At 34.4% G+C, this 15,281-nt stretch overlaps 1 protein-coding gene across 7 annotated transcripts in view; it reads right to left on the bottom strand.

Moving 5' to 3' along the window:
• LINGO2 (leucine rich repeat and Ig domain containing 2) overlaps window positions 1–15,281 on the bottom strand; it is a 493,424-nt gene that overhangs the window by 316,012 nt on the left and 162,131 nt on the right. For 6 of the 7 annotated variants that reach the window (XM_038123766.1, XM_038123765.1, XM_038123771.1 and 3 more), the window contains one exon: window positions 11,191–11,271. The gene's annotated coding sequence lies outside the window, so the exon portion shown is untranslated. The remainder of the gene's footprint in view (window positions 1–11,190; window positions 11,272–15,281) is intronic. The other variant, XM_038123768.1, reaches the window with a different exon arrangement.

Here is a 15,281-nt window from a genome sequence, read left to right on the forward strand (position 1 = left end):
CTAGAGATTAATTTTTTTAACTATGATCTATTTAGTATGGCTTAAACTTTTTGAACAATTGTTTCTGTCTTTCTTTCTGAAAGCTTTAAAAGCTTTCATTTGGAGACTTTTCATACTTACTTTCATTTTTGTGCTGCCATAAAAGGAGTTAATGTGATACGTCCAGGATGGTTTTATGGTGGGACAGTTATTGCATAATTAATTTAGCTAATTCACAAAAGAATGAATTCCTGTTTTAAGAAAAGAGAATTTTCTCCAAAATTGATGCTTCAAAGTTCTTAATGAATCTCTGCCTTTACTCATGCTCTGTCCATCCACACAGCACTTAAGACAACCAGCAAAAAAAAAACAAAAACAAAAACAAACCAAAACCAATGTTTAAGGTCCATCTACATAATTGGTCCTGTCTGCAGATTTTATGACACTTTCCAGACATAAAAAAGGGTATCATATAATCTGTAGTGGTAACATAATTTAAACTACAGGTTTGGCAATCATGTTACAGTATTCCTAAATATTTAAACAAAACAATGCTTTAATGAAGGTTGAAGACCAAAGAATAAATACCTTCTATTATTACCTGTGAGAAGAAGGGAAGCAAATCACTGCAAAGAGAACAGTTAGTCCTTTGTACCACTTACAGAACTGTGCAGAACTGTCTCATGGAGTTCAACAGAGGTTCCCTAGTTAGACAGAAATGTCAGTGATACCTAACTAAAGGCTTATTTCAAAATATTTTCAGATTCTCTTGAATTTTTGAAAGGTCTCTTTTGAATGCTTTTGTATACCATCTAGATAAATAAATGTCATAGGAGTCCATTGTAGTAAATGTTCTTTAAAAAGTGTGTGTCAGGGACAGAAGACTAAATGGAAAATATACAAAAAATGGGTAGGGGTTTTTCCCCTGAGGATTGTCATTTCAAAACATAATAAATTCTTTGTTACTTTTCATATATGCAACAATTATAGTTTATGCAGGACTAAAAGGACTAAAACTCTGTAAGACACTATATCATCAGTGGTGTTTCCCATCACCAAATAAGGCACAGTTCGAAGACTCATAAAAGCACTACATTTGTCTAGTCCTCTGTGTTCTTTAAAGGTTACAAATATGTAAAGCCTTTACTTCTCAGAATCTTGATTTCAACTCAAAATAAATTATTGGGATGCAATAATGTAACCAGACACATTTTACCAAACTACCCAGGTATTTTTGCATTTTCTTTTATTTAAAAAACCTTTTTTTGTATTTACTTGAGATCTGAGAACCATCTCAAAAGAAAGGATAAATAATTTAAAAACATTGAATATATTCAAAAGTACAATGTGCTTACTTTGAAAGACCTCAGTAAAAGTGTGCCCTTAAAGGCGAAATTATCTAAGTACTTTCCAACATGCATTAATTCAAAATTCATTGCTCTGCTAAATACTTATTTCAGAAATTACAAAATTTTCCTTCTTATTCCAGTAGCTCTTGTTCTTATTGAGTATACTGAATGTATCATGATGTTCATTTGAGAATGGAGATAAAAATCCCAGCATTTTAACCAGAAATATATCATTAGAAGATTATGTGAGATAAGTATGATACTTTAATTGAAGGAGAACACTAGGCACTGTAGTAAAGAGAAAACTTATACTAATGGCAGCTTAACTATTTATATGAGTTATCCTCTGAAGTATTTAGCTTTTTCCTTTATGAAGCAGCCTCCAGAAAAAGACAGCGTTTTGGAAAAAACCCCCATCTGGTTGAAAAGGAAAAACTCTTCCTCTGATCCATGAAATGGAACTTATGATTTTCCTTTTCAGTCTTCAGGCAAGACTCACACCCGTCTCTATGGGCAGTTGTTTTTGGAAGCGGTGATCCCATTTGGCAATCACTTGTTTGTTTACAGGTACAAACCCAACCTTCCATGTGAATCTCCAAAGTGAGTAGGGCAGGAGCACAAGTGCAAGGCAATGCAATCCCTCCAGTCAGACCCCAAAGGGGCAGACTTAACTCTATGACAGAGACCTTCAGAGGACTTCAACTTTATTCACAGCTGCTTTGGAATTAAGCTGATACATTCATTGCTGAAGCAATGAATGAAAAAACAATGTCTCAGAGCTTGCAATATCCAATGTTGATCTCAGTCACTCTCAAAGCAATCTTGGTATGTTCAAGGGTTCACATAATCCTGGAGTGACAGTGTTGAAATTCTTGTTATTTATGTAACTGAAGGGAAAGAAATGAGAGACAGCCTTCACAGCATTTCACTGTCAGACAGACTACTATCTGAAATTGTTTGTGCACTGAGGGAGAAATGAACTAAAGGCAAGAACTGGAATTCAAACAGCAGGGGAACAGCCCAGAACCTGGTCAGTTCATAAAGAAAGAAAAAAACCTTTTCAGACTACCAAGACCTGTGCTTTATTTAAGCGAACTAGAATCTCCAATCCACTGCCACAGTAAATCTGCTACCCTTTAATTACTATTTTACTTAAACTGAGTGAGCTGGCTTTTTAGTAACCCAGAAAATGTGTCTTTCTTCACAGGATGCAGTTCTGCTCACCATTATCTATCTACCTGCTGCTACACAAAAAGTATACATTTTGCTAACAACAACAACAGTAACTATTTTTTTAGTTTCTGTGCATTGCATATCATCTTTGTAAAATGAATTCCCATAAACATGCTTGGTAGAGCTGAGGAGCTCTATAAGATGGTAAAATGAAGCTAGAATATTATCACACCACGTAATTTACACCTTAAAATTGTAAACTCTTCACACCCAAAGTATGGAGTAGACTTCACAGCTGTACAGTTTAAATAATGTGATAGAATTTTGCATAGTTAGAATCAGAGTCTTAATGCAAGTGGATCTGGTGCATTAATCAGAGTGGTGTCCACTCAAAGTTCAAAAGTTATTTTTTCCTCTGAGAAATTTACTTTTCAGGTTCATCAGCCTGTCATCTTTGACAATTTTCACTAGAACCCCACTGGCATTTCTTTTATACTATAACTTAATTCCAATTTCCTTTATATCTTGTCTTCTGTCTATTGCCCCCATTTAAAAATTCTGATCACTTTCACCTTCACTGATATAATTTTAAAATGCTATGCAGCTTTTTTAGCTGCTGCACATAGACGTGTTAAAAATATTTTTTCCCCAGGGTTAGCCAAGCATAAAAAAAAAAATGATCTCACTATCTTCTGAGGCTTTAATTATTTGTTTGGGGTTTTTTTTCCCTGTTCTGCATCATGCTACCATTGCATTGCACAAATGCATGGTTTTTCACAAGGCCACATGGCAATAGGACAAGAGGTAATGTCATTAATCTGAAAGAAGGAAGGTTTAGATTTGATCTTATCAGGAAATCCTTTACTGTGAGGGTGGTAAAAGACTGGAAAAGGTTGCTCTAAGAAATTGTTGATGCCTCATTTCTGGAATTGCTCAAGGTCACGTTGGATGGGGTTTTGAGCAACCTGATCTAGTAAGTGGCATCCCCTGTCATGAGACTGGAACTAGAGGGTAATTGAAGTCCTTTCCAACCAAAATCATTCAATTCTGATTCAGTGCTGGTTCTCTGATTATAGTGTATGTTACGGGTCCAGTTGACACTTCAAATACTACAGATTCCTTGAAATTTTTTGATTAAAGTTATAAATGCCACAGTTCTGTTTTTATCAAAAGCAGCCCGGCTGCACAAGGAGGCAACTGTCCAATTATGAAGAGCTAGTTTCCTTTAAAGAGTGGTTCATGAAAAAGTGGGAAAGTGGGACACCATAAATAGCACAAAGTAGCAAGACAGATAAATCTGGATGTGATCAATTGTGATATTTTGAGATGAGGAATGATGAAACTCCATCATCAAATGAGGAAACTCCATCCAAAAAAAAAGTATTTCCTAAAAATAAGAGTGGTTTTCAAACTAAAGGGGACAAAGGAAGCAAAAGAAAAATCAGGCAGTTCATAGGATAAGCACAGTTTTAGAAGTGCTGACCATAGCAGTAACTGCAGTGGCTCAGTATGTCATTACTACCCAGGAAGTCTGGTTGTGACAGAATCAAGTCATCTGACTTGTCTTAAATTATGGTTCTGAAAGGAAAAATTGCATTTAAATTCCATAATTAATAAAAACCTAGCACCAAATATTTGAGAGTATGCTGTGAGCTGTTAGGAAACACACAGGCATAAGATGTTTGCATAATTTTAGGATGTGCGTCCTTAATTTCCTTCACTATATACCATTTTAGGTCTACTAGGGTTTTTTGTGTGAAAATAAATAGGTTTGGTGCATTTAGTTTAAGTTTGATTTTGGTTTTGGTGGGGTTTTATTTGGTTTTGGGGATTGTTTGTTTGTTTCTAGTTTTTGTGGGGTTTTTTGTTTGTTTGTTTTGGTTGTTTGCTTTTTTTTTTTTTTTTTTTTTTTTTTTACTTTTTATATAATTTAGGTAGCTGTTAGCTTTTTATGGATATTGTAAGTACTGATTTTTAAAGTAGGGACAATATAGCTGCCACTTCTTTTTCCTCTCTCTTCATAACATTTGTTAAATTATTACTGATTTGATAGCACAGTGCAGGCAATCCTAAGATTTAGTGACCGAAATTAATAGATGTATTTTTGGTTCCTGGATACAAAATGAAGGATATTACTGCATGAAACAAGCTTCTCCTGAATTTTGATATGTGATTTTTTTTTTGGGTAGAGAAAAATCAATGGATATGTCATAATAAAAAAAAAAAAAACATAAACACCTTCACTCTGAAAATGTTCCAATGAAACAGGAAATGAATAAATGTGACATCTATAAATTCTTTCATAAAAATATTTCAAAATATTTCTTCCATGAACTTCAATGTAGAGTCAACAGAATTTCCAAAACATAATTTAGTATAAATTAATATAACTTCAGAGATAACATGATTTAGATTAATTTAGGATATGACCTTTAATTTTCATGAGAAATTTGACTTTAATCAAAATGGGATATTTTCATATATGCATGAATACTGCAGAAATAGCCTGCTTGGTACCATAATGATGAGTCTTTGATTCTGAAGGCTATCACTGTTGTAATCTCAGAATCATAGAAAGACATCACTTGGAAGGGTCCTTAAAGATTGTCCCATTCCAAAACCTCAGTGTTCAAAGGAAAACTAAAATAACACAGTTCTTAGTTTACTCTCTTTCCTCTATCCACCCCATCTTCCAGATGAACCTTTATGTCCAACAGCAGCACTGATCTTCTAACATGACATCAAGGAATTGAAATGGTGACTGCTTTTTGCTTAATGTAAATGACAATTTTTATAGTGAATACATTCAAATAAATGGTATGAGAGCTGTCCTTTTATTGGAATATTTAAATTTTGTCTGTTCTGATTTTTTGCCATTGTTTCCAAATTATTTTTTCCCATTAGATCACCAAATTTTGTAGAGAAATGATTACAGATAAATGTCAAATGTATACTCACATTTGCAGCATCTTTACACGTGGAAAAAAAAAAGGAATTTTTCATCGATTTCTTCTGCATACTTACTAGACTGAGTTCTAATAATGGCTTTCAAGCAGTATCAGTATGCTTCAGAGACAAAACAGGAACACTATCTAAATAAACTAACAAATGCAAGAGTAGTCTTGACAAAATCTTGATCACCCTTTCTGAAATTCAAAGATAGTTTTTTTCCTTAGCCTTCTATTTATATTCAAAGAAAGGAAGATGATGCTCCTTTACCTCCAAATTTTCATTAAAATACTTATATTTTACTGAGATTTTTTTATTACTATTACAGATTCACTCCCCATCCTTTATGCCTTATGCTTTTAAGCATAACAATATGATGACATTAGAATTTTCTGTTCTAATATTTTCAGGGACAACACTTCCAAAGGACTATTGCAGAAAATGCCATTTTCTACATTTTTAATACCCTTAACTCCTTTTCCATGTTCCAGAGAGGCCAGGAACTGTGCTTCATGGCCTCTCTCCTTAAGTGTTTTCTCAAGACATATGGCATTGAATTACTTGAAAGTTCTACTGACCTACAGTAGTTCTCATTCACACGGCTGGGTCACCTGTTCTTCCTTGCACACCAAAGGGGTTTTTACTAGATTTGAGGCAAGGAGCCTAGATTTTTGCCTAGGGAGCTGGCAGAGCTCCTCACTGTCTCTCACTTGATTGTAGCTTTTCAGCATCCTGAGTTCTTGGGCTTTCAGGCCTGAGGTCTCATGTTATTAAACATGCTCTGGCAAAAAGTCCACTGTACGTGACTAAAATGAGGCAGAAGGCAGTGGCCTCCATGATTAGACTTAAAGGTGTAGTGCATCTGATTTTCTAGTCTAAGGATGATTTAGTTCATAGTGATGTAGTAAATAAGGATGAAATAAAGCTCTGAAACTTGTTTTTCAATACTGAGACTTAATGTTCATGCCAAAAGCTTCCATACAATCCCTCGTGGTACTGAAAATATTTTACCAGAAACCACAGCTACATTAAAAATAGAGATTATGTAAAAGTATATAAGGTGTCAAACTGGTCAACTATATAGTTATTAAAAATCTGTATATCAGTGGGCTGTTACATAACAATTTTATTATCACAGAACCAGAAAGTAGCCTAGGTTGGAAGGGACATTTAATATTAACAAGGTTATGGTTTGCTTGGGTTTTGCTTTTGCTAGTCAGGAACTGAAAACCACTCTGAGCATGCAAAATCTTCCAAAGTCAGAATTAACCAACCAATTAGGTTCAGTTTTGGAGAGTTACATATACTATCTTGCTGAAGTCTCCTTTTACCTTTTCCTTTAGCTCTAGTATAACCCTTGTATTGACAGAAATAGTACACAGAGTTATTGCTTTTTTTCCTGTTCATATACTTTCTGATTAATGAAATGTAGCACAGTATTTTTCTGTGCTGAGCTCTCATTTCAAAATTTCATACCAAAGATTGGGCTGCAATGATAAAAATGCAAAACACAATGATTTAAGGATTCACAGTAGGATTGTGAGTGAGGCATGAAGGAAAGTCAGGGAGGACTGAATTAACTATTGCAACCAAGAAACACAATCTAAAATTAGATTTTCTCTCTTAAGACAGAAAATGGAAGTGTATAGACATTGCTACCAAAAGGTGACAACAGATCTTCCAGCTTAAGATGTCTTTATCTTCGGCAAAACATAGGAAGTGTCTTCTGAGTAACTGAGTAACAAAGCTTTGCTACATTTCCAGGCATAAAGAAAAAATATTTTTAATTGTGGATTGTAACTTTACTTTTTCCAGCGGATTGCTTCTCTAAGATTTTTGTTCATCTCTGCTTGACTTTTCTAAAACAAAGAATACTGAGGTTGAGTTTCTATTTTCCAACAAGCAATTCTAGTATCCTGCAAATGTAGACATCACTTGATGTTTGGAGAGACCGGGGAAGAAACTGGAATGTCTTCACTGGATAAACCACATGTCTCTCCAAAGAAAGGTGCTGTTTACTGTATTTCAGCAGTTTTAAACATCTGTTGATTATATTAGAATGTGGATGCCTAAAGTCCATAGTCTAAAGCATATTTCTGACTTTCATCTGGAAAATCAAGACTTAATAAACTTAAGGAGTGCCAAATAAATCCTAACAACTTATTCGAAGTCCAAGTGTAACTTGGAGTATAACTCCCTGCACAACTCAAAGTATGCAGATGACTGCATACATAACAGCACAAGATTACACCCAAAGAAAACTGAAATTGATTCTTTTAGCTTATTCCAACAATTTCAAGAATCAGCAGGTCTTGCATCTCCAGTGTAAGCAAAGATGTCTATAAGTGACTTTTTGGGTGTGCATTTTGAAATAAGAAGAAGCCTGAATTTCATGAAAGAAACTGACTGTCTGAACTTACCTGTTACTTTTGAAGGTATTAGATTGAATTGTTAGAGATTATTTGAGCATGTGGATTAAAATAAATGTTTTAAATCTGAGAGAATTTACTCTCCTTTATTCACATAACAACACATATTTATTTCTAGTAATTCAGCACAACTATTTCATTTTTTCTTTAGAGTTGAAGAATAACAACTTCTGGTCTCAAAAGCAAAGCACTTTGATAGCCTTTACTTATTTTCAGGCATGCAGATCTTGTAACGCTGAGAGCTATGAGAAACCTTAACTAATTTAATTACCCAGTCCCTGGATAAGTAGTTTTAATAACCTAGATTTGTAGGTTAAAGAGCAGGAAGAAAAATTACAATCATCCAGACTTTTTTGTGTTCTTCTCTAGGAGTGTTCTAGAGGCACATATTTACCTCAATATATAGGCACTAATCTGCCAAATTCAGTGCATTTACTCAAGAAATGTTGAAATTTAAGTATTAGAAATATGAGTTAATATAGAAGATTTTGGAACTGATAGTAAATTATTTTTATAGAAGTACTGCACTGATGCAAAATTTAACTACATGTGGTAATATAAAAATTATCTGTCACACTGCTAGGCTGAAATTGGGGGTTGGAAGGAAAAATCAGTTCTTACAGCAGTGTTGACCTAGGAAAGGAAACTAAGTTAATCTGCCTGCAAAATCACACCATCAACAACAGCCATAGTTATATAACACCACCTCTCATCTAGTTTCACTTTATTTGAAATGTCCTGGGCACAAAAATGTGTAATGTTTACACACATGAAAAATTTCAGTTTATCAAATAGTTCTCTTTTCTCTTTTGAAATGAAATACATATGTATTGATATGCATGTGTGAAATAACCATTATTCCTCCCTTTTTTTTTTCTGAAATGGTAAGAGTCATTACACCTATTGGTATATAATGCTTTACAGTAGCACTTAGTACAATCTAGATCAGTAAAGACAGAAACATTCTGGAGATGCCTAAAACCTACTCAGGGAGGTTTCTAACATCAAATGGAAAGCATAGAGAAAACTTTCACAGCCTCATTTTATGGAAATTCAGAGATGTTATGCACTGTGCATCCCAAATTCACCACAAGAATGTTAGGAAAACAAGTTGAATAGGCAGTAATGAATCTTTTCAAAGGGGTGAAAACAAAAGACAGAATGAAAGACAATTTACTTCCAACAGTTCCTCAAACATTTTTAAAAATAGAATTTTAAATTACAACTCTGAACCTACCCTTTTGTTTGATTAAAAACATATCATTACCCTATACAAGCTCATCATTGTAAAAGCATATTGGTCTATTCTTACTGACAGTGGCTTATTGCTAACTCCAAATTGAATATTGGTGTTTTACTATTGAAATGCCAATACCAAAAATCGCACATAAGTCATTAGAATCAATGGCACCTTCAGATTTAATTACACATACAGTCAAAGGAAGGCCAGTAAGTCAGAAGTGGTTATTATGCATAAAAATTTATAATACTAGTTTGGAAAAGATTAAATGCTCTTTGCCGAATACTTTTTAAAATATTGTATTATTTTTTGTGATTTCTATCTTATATAAGGTACAAAATTGTAATATGTAATGCAGAAAGAGTATAGCCTGCTGCTATGTCACATATAGATGCTTTGGAAATTCTACTCATCGTTTTCATTTTTGGTTCTTTTGCTGTAATTCATCCAAATATATACCAATTCTGCAAGTGTTTAGTACGTTAAATTTCCATTAAACACAATGAAACATAATCATGGAAAGTGTGATTAAACCCATGTAAAATTATAGCTTTAGCCATCACACTTCTGACTCCTAGTGTTTTTCCCACTTCTGCTGGCTTGGCAAACTCAAGATAGAAGAAACCTGTGTACAACATGACACCTCGGGAATTGCACCAGAACCACTTTGAAATGCACCAACCCTTTTTTCACAAAGCTGATTGTAAAATACCTAACTATCTCCATGGAAAATCATTGTGTCTGGGCTATTCCTAAAAACTGTAATTTTTCTGCCATTTCTAATATTTAAAAGAGACTGGCCAGACACTTTTTTTTTTCAATGTCTTCCATCCTCAGAAGGCCCCCTGAAAGAAATGCTACTGTGTTTCTTTTGTAATCACCACCCACCATCTCATAGCAGGTTTCACTCAAGCAAAGGCTAAGTCACTTTTCTTTCCTCTCCCTTCAGAAATACAATATATTAAAATGCCCAGCCTTGGGGACCAGCTTGTTAACCAAATGCTGAAGAGCAGAATATTCACTCCTGTGTTCCAGGTGCTGGGAAAGATGCTGATTTTGTTTTTCAAAAAGCCCAATTTTCCACCTTGAACATACAAGCGCTCCTGGTGGCACTTCTGTCAAGAGGGGGTAATTTTTTCCCCAGCACAAATTTGGAGGGGGTGTTTCATAGCTTGCTATTGAATTCTTTACCACATACAAGAGGATGTATTTTGAAAACTTTCTTTCACCATGTCTAAAATAGCAAAAATGGCCATTTCAGTAGCAAAAAGACTAGAGGAGAAAGTTCTTTCCTGAAGACAATTAAGAAAACTTCAAAGATGAAATTCAGGGGTGGGACAAGAAAAGTGTCAAAGCAAACAGTAATATTAAGCCTAGACCATTAATAAGAGATGAGGGAGGTATTCAGGTTAATATTTTCTTGGTAACATATTTTTTCTGGTAGAAACAGTAGCCTTCCACAGTAATAATTAAAATAAAATCATGATAACAAAATAAGCCAGCTTCCCTGAAGTATTCTGAACTCTAGAAAACTAGATTTTCCAAATATAGAACATAACTACCTTTCAGATATCATTATTAAAAGCTATGTTTAAGAGCAAGAATAAGAATCTCTTACTTTAAAACTGCATAGCAATGAAAATTGCAAACACAGGCCAGGGGTCTCAAGAATTACCTTCAGTCTTCCTTCTAATAAAGTCACGAATAAACACAGCACTCCTAATAAACACAGAATACTGAGAATACATATTGACATAATATATCCATTCACATTAATCTAGATTTTTTTCACTCAGATTGATGGAAATATAGTAGAAATAACACAGAAATTCAAAAATTACTTAGATCTTGCCATACGTTTCCTTTCTTCCTGAGAGTGAGGTCTATTTGCTAATAAATCCAAAGGAACTACATGCATTTATTTTAAGTTGCAAGAGTATTCTAATACAATTCATTACTAAAAGTGTAGATTAAACACTAAGCAAGGAAAACCTAGAGGTACTATAAGATCATTTAGACATTTAAAGTTTTGATAGCATACAATTACAGTCAATTAAAACAGAACATTTACCTTGCAAACCAGGTTCCATAGATACAAGCAGGAAAGACAAAAGAGTTTTCTGCCAAGTTTTCCAGCTCCACTGCTCACTTACTAGGTAAAAAAAAAAGAAGAAAATTTATGTAGTCATCAGTTGTACAAAGATTTTTGAAACGGTGATGCTCTCAAAGAAAATGCCTTGAGACATTTTCAAATGATATTTAGCTCCTGTCCAAAAAGAAATAGAAAAGATTTTCAGAGCCATAAATGTGTCTGCTACGGTAAATAGGGTTAGAGACAATTGAAACGTCCTAATAACATCAAAAATAGTGTGCATTCATTGGCAGTTAAGGGGACCAGGCAACTGGGCAACTGTGCTGCCTATGGTAGGATAGAGAGACATTTACTGGAGGATCTGAAGGTGAAACTGACAAAGCATTAAACCCGAATGGAGACAAAGGAAAAAAAAAATCACTTCAACGGTAGGATTAACTGTTTTTCTCTGCCGGAGATAGAACGTGGCACCTCCACAGATTTCTCCATCCATGTCTCCAACTCTACAGTAAGAAAGGAGGATTTTAGAATGTCTTGCCATATTGAATTAAAATCTGAACTTTCAATTTATTTTAACAGGACAGATGAAGATACACCTGTCTTACACAGTAAAGGTTCAGGAGTTAAGAAAAGTTCCGAATTACATATGTGTCAGGACTAGAAACTGCCTGAAAGAACCACAGATTGTTTGATAAGCCAGAACTATAATGATACCAAAGACTAATAAAGACCATGCTATTTCAAAATTAATGTGAAAAATGCCATAAACTCTTTTGATCAACATGTCACATACAAGCTTTTAAAAAAACACCAACCAAAATAATGAAATTCTTCTTCTTCCATATAAAAATTACTTTTCCAAGACCTTTCCCAATAGCTTACAAAGATGACCCTTCATGTCTATGTAAAACATATTGTGATCTATTTGAGATTATTCTGTAAACTGAAAAACATCGTATAAAAATAAATGAGAATATTATTTAAAATTATTTATATTCTTAGGATATAATGCAAATATACAGCAGTTACAGGAGAGATTAGATATCACAAAGGCAAACTTCATGATAAAATATGCTTTATCTAACTCTCATTCAACCAGCTTGTTATGCGGTATACAAATTTGTGAGCTAATTCAATGATTTTATATTATACTTTGCGGTTTATAATGGACAAGGTAAATGGACTAATAGCTGAACTGCAGAGTACATCTGTAACATAAGGAATTCATGCAATTTACAGATGCAGTCTTGAAAGACAGCAATGAACTGTCAGCACTGCAGGGTCTGATGCTGTCTCCACTAAACAGAATACTTCCCTAGAGAAGAAGCTGGGTTGCATATTCACCAAAGCTGTAGTTTTGGCATGATATTTGCATCAATTCTCTAATATCCCCCTAGGACATAGCTTCCAGACAAAATGGAAAATTTATTTAAACTCATAGCAATATTTTTTCCAGGTTTTCTCTTCCTAGAGAACTGTAACTATTTACTGATTTTGAATTTTTTTTTCTCTTTCTCTTGAATCCTTCTTAGAATTAACACACAATGTAATGGAATTAGAATAAAAAAGAAACCAACCCAAAAACCTAAATAATTTAAGAAAAATCAAAGACAGAACAGAAAAAAGACCCACAAAAACTCCACAAATAAGCCAATTCATCATGTCTCTATTTTTTTCTTTTTCATTTTTTTAATGGTGAAGCCAAAGGGAAACATTTTAAGTATTATAGTTGTTTCCCTTCACTTATGATTGGACACACAACAAACCTAAAACAAGGGTGAGCATGAGCTTTTGGAGGCTGAGAGAATTAAACTCTGAACACTGCATTATATTCTAACTAATCTTCAAAGGATACTTAGACATCAGATCTAAACAGGAAGAAACAAATGCTCAGGAACATGAGGAAGAACTTCCACCTGAACATGAGGAAGAACTTTTTTCCTTTGTGTATGACCAAGCACTGGAACAGATGGTCCAGAGAGTGTGCAGAGTCTCTCTCACTGGGAGTATTCAAAAACTGTCTAGATGAAATCCCGTGCCATGTGCTCTTGGATGACCCTGCTTGAGCAGGGATGTTGGACCAGATGTCTGGACCTGCTGGACCAGATGTCCTTTTCCCCTTGGACCATTTCAGATCCGGTGATTTCTCTCCTCACAAAAATGGTGGCAGAAAAATGGAGTATCAACATCAAAAACTCCTCCATTACAGAAGGTCAAGGGTTAAACTGCTAATAGACCAAATGTTGATAACATCTGCATCTCATTACTTCATTACTTCTGAGCGTAAAACCCAAGTGGTAGGAGAGGACTAGAGGGTTGTTGTTATTAAGAGCCCAGTGGGAATTCAACAAGGTCAATATAAGAGGCTATCAGAGAAACTAAATTTTTCTGCAGCAAGAAATAGTTCCTTCAGAGATAAATGATTGCCTAGTAGGTGAGATGCAGAAGAGCTAATCAGTTTACCCAGCTGCAGGATAACACTAGTACCTCACCTTAAAAAAGCTGCCCTTGGGCCCAAGCAGCTCTTTAGGTGGTACAGAGCTGATGCTGGGGAAACACACAAGTTTAATAACCAGCTGTGGAAATGGAAGAGGATAGTCAGTGCCAGTGCATGTACACATGGGGAAAAAAGGGCAATCACATTGGAAAAAGAAGTTTTGTGTGCCCCTCAGATATAAGATCTGGGAGCCTAGAGAGCTGGTTTATGAGGGCATCAGCTTAGTAGTCAAGAAAAACCTTAAAGACAAGTATTATTGTGAATGTAAGAGATAAAAAATAGAAAATACTGATAGACAAGAAGGAGGGGCTACCACAATTTTCTACAAAATCTTTAGTGATACTAAAAATCCAGATGGTGTTTTATAACACCTATCAGAATAAAAATCCAAAATGAAGTAAAATATGCATAGACTGTGCATGGAAAATGCAGAAAGTTTTGCCCCAGATACTGATTATCCTAGATTTTTGAGGGGAAAATTATCTGCAAGAGTTCCCCTCTGGTAGCTGTGGAATGTTTTACCTAACTTTGTCTATTGCAACAGCGCACGTGCAGCCTTAATTAAAATGTTGCTTTATGGAAGAGAAGAACTGTCACTAAAATCACAGTGAGAATGTAACAATACCAAATCAGCAGTTATCAAAACTAGAAGTCACTAAACCATACTACACAGAGACAGCCTGGAAATATTAAAGATTTCATTGGGTTTTTTTGAGCCACATGCCAAACCTGTGAAATGTACTAAGACATAAGTACATTAAGAAAAATGTACTAAGACTAAGTCTTGTCCTAAGGTCAGACAATTAACATGAGCATCATGAAAATAAGTCATGTGACCTACATTGACCTACATTGAAAAAATTAAATGCCACAGAGCTAAATGTTGAAATACAACCAAAAAATGACTGCTTAAACAGCAGAAAAAATGAATACATCAGATTTACAGAAGGATGATCTACACCAGAAGAAAGAAGATCCACCAGATCTGTATCTTGAAAATATAATGAACTAATTTTATATATAAATGAAAGCATGAGAAAAAAATTCTTTATACAATAGAATTTTGTAATGGTACTGGCCATATTTTTCTTTCGATTAAATAATAGGTCAGGATTTTTTTACAGAATTCCAAAGACCTTTGGAATGTTACCCAACATACACTGAGGAGAGGAATAGCTTGTTTTTGAATCTGTCATAGTTCAAAACATTACCTTATAAAGTATGTTTCTTTTCAAGCCTTAATGATTTGATGATAAAACATTTTCACATAATCTTAAGGCAGGAATGGATATTCATTTTTTCTTTTTTCTTTCCTTTTTTTTTTTTTTTTGGGTTTTTGGCTTGGTTTGGGGTTTTTTAGTTGTTTCTTAATTTTTAATTCAATACGTGGCTTAAATTTTTTACAGTACACACATGTTAAGCTTAGAGACAGTTTTCTTTGAAACTTAAACTAACTAGCTAATAAAGAAAGTAAACCACGTGGGACAAAGATATCGCATTTCCTCTGAAAGCAAATCTCCTAGACTTGCAATTAAGAAGTTAATTAAAAATATCTGCTGCACACTGAGGTCTT

The sequence above is a fragment of the Motacilla alba genome, chromosome Z (assembly GCF_015832195.1).
Source record: "Motacilla alba alba isolate MOTALB_02 chromosome Z, Motacilla_alba_V1.0_pri, whole genome shotgun sequence".
Classification (NCBI taxonomy): Eukaryota; Metazoa; Chordata; class Aves; order Passeriformes; family Motacillidae; genus Motacilla; species Motacilla alba.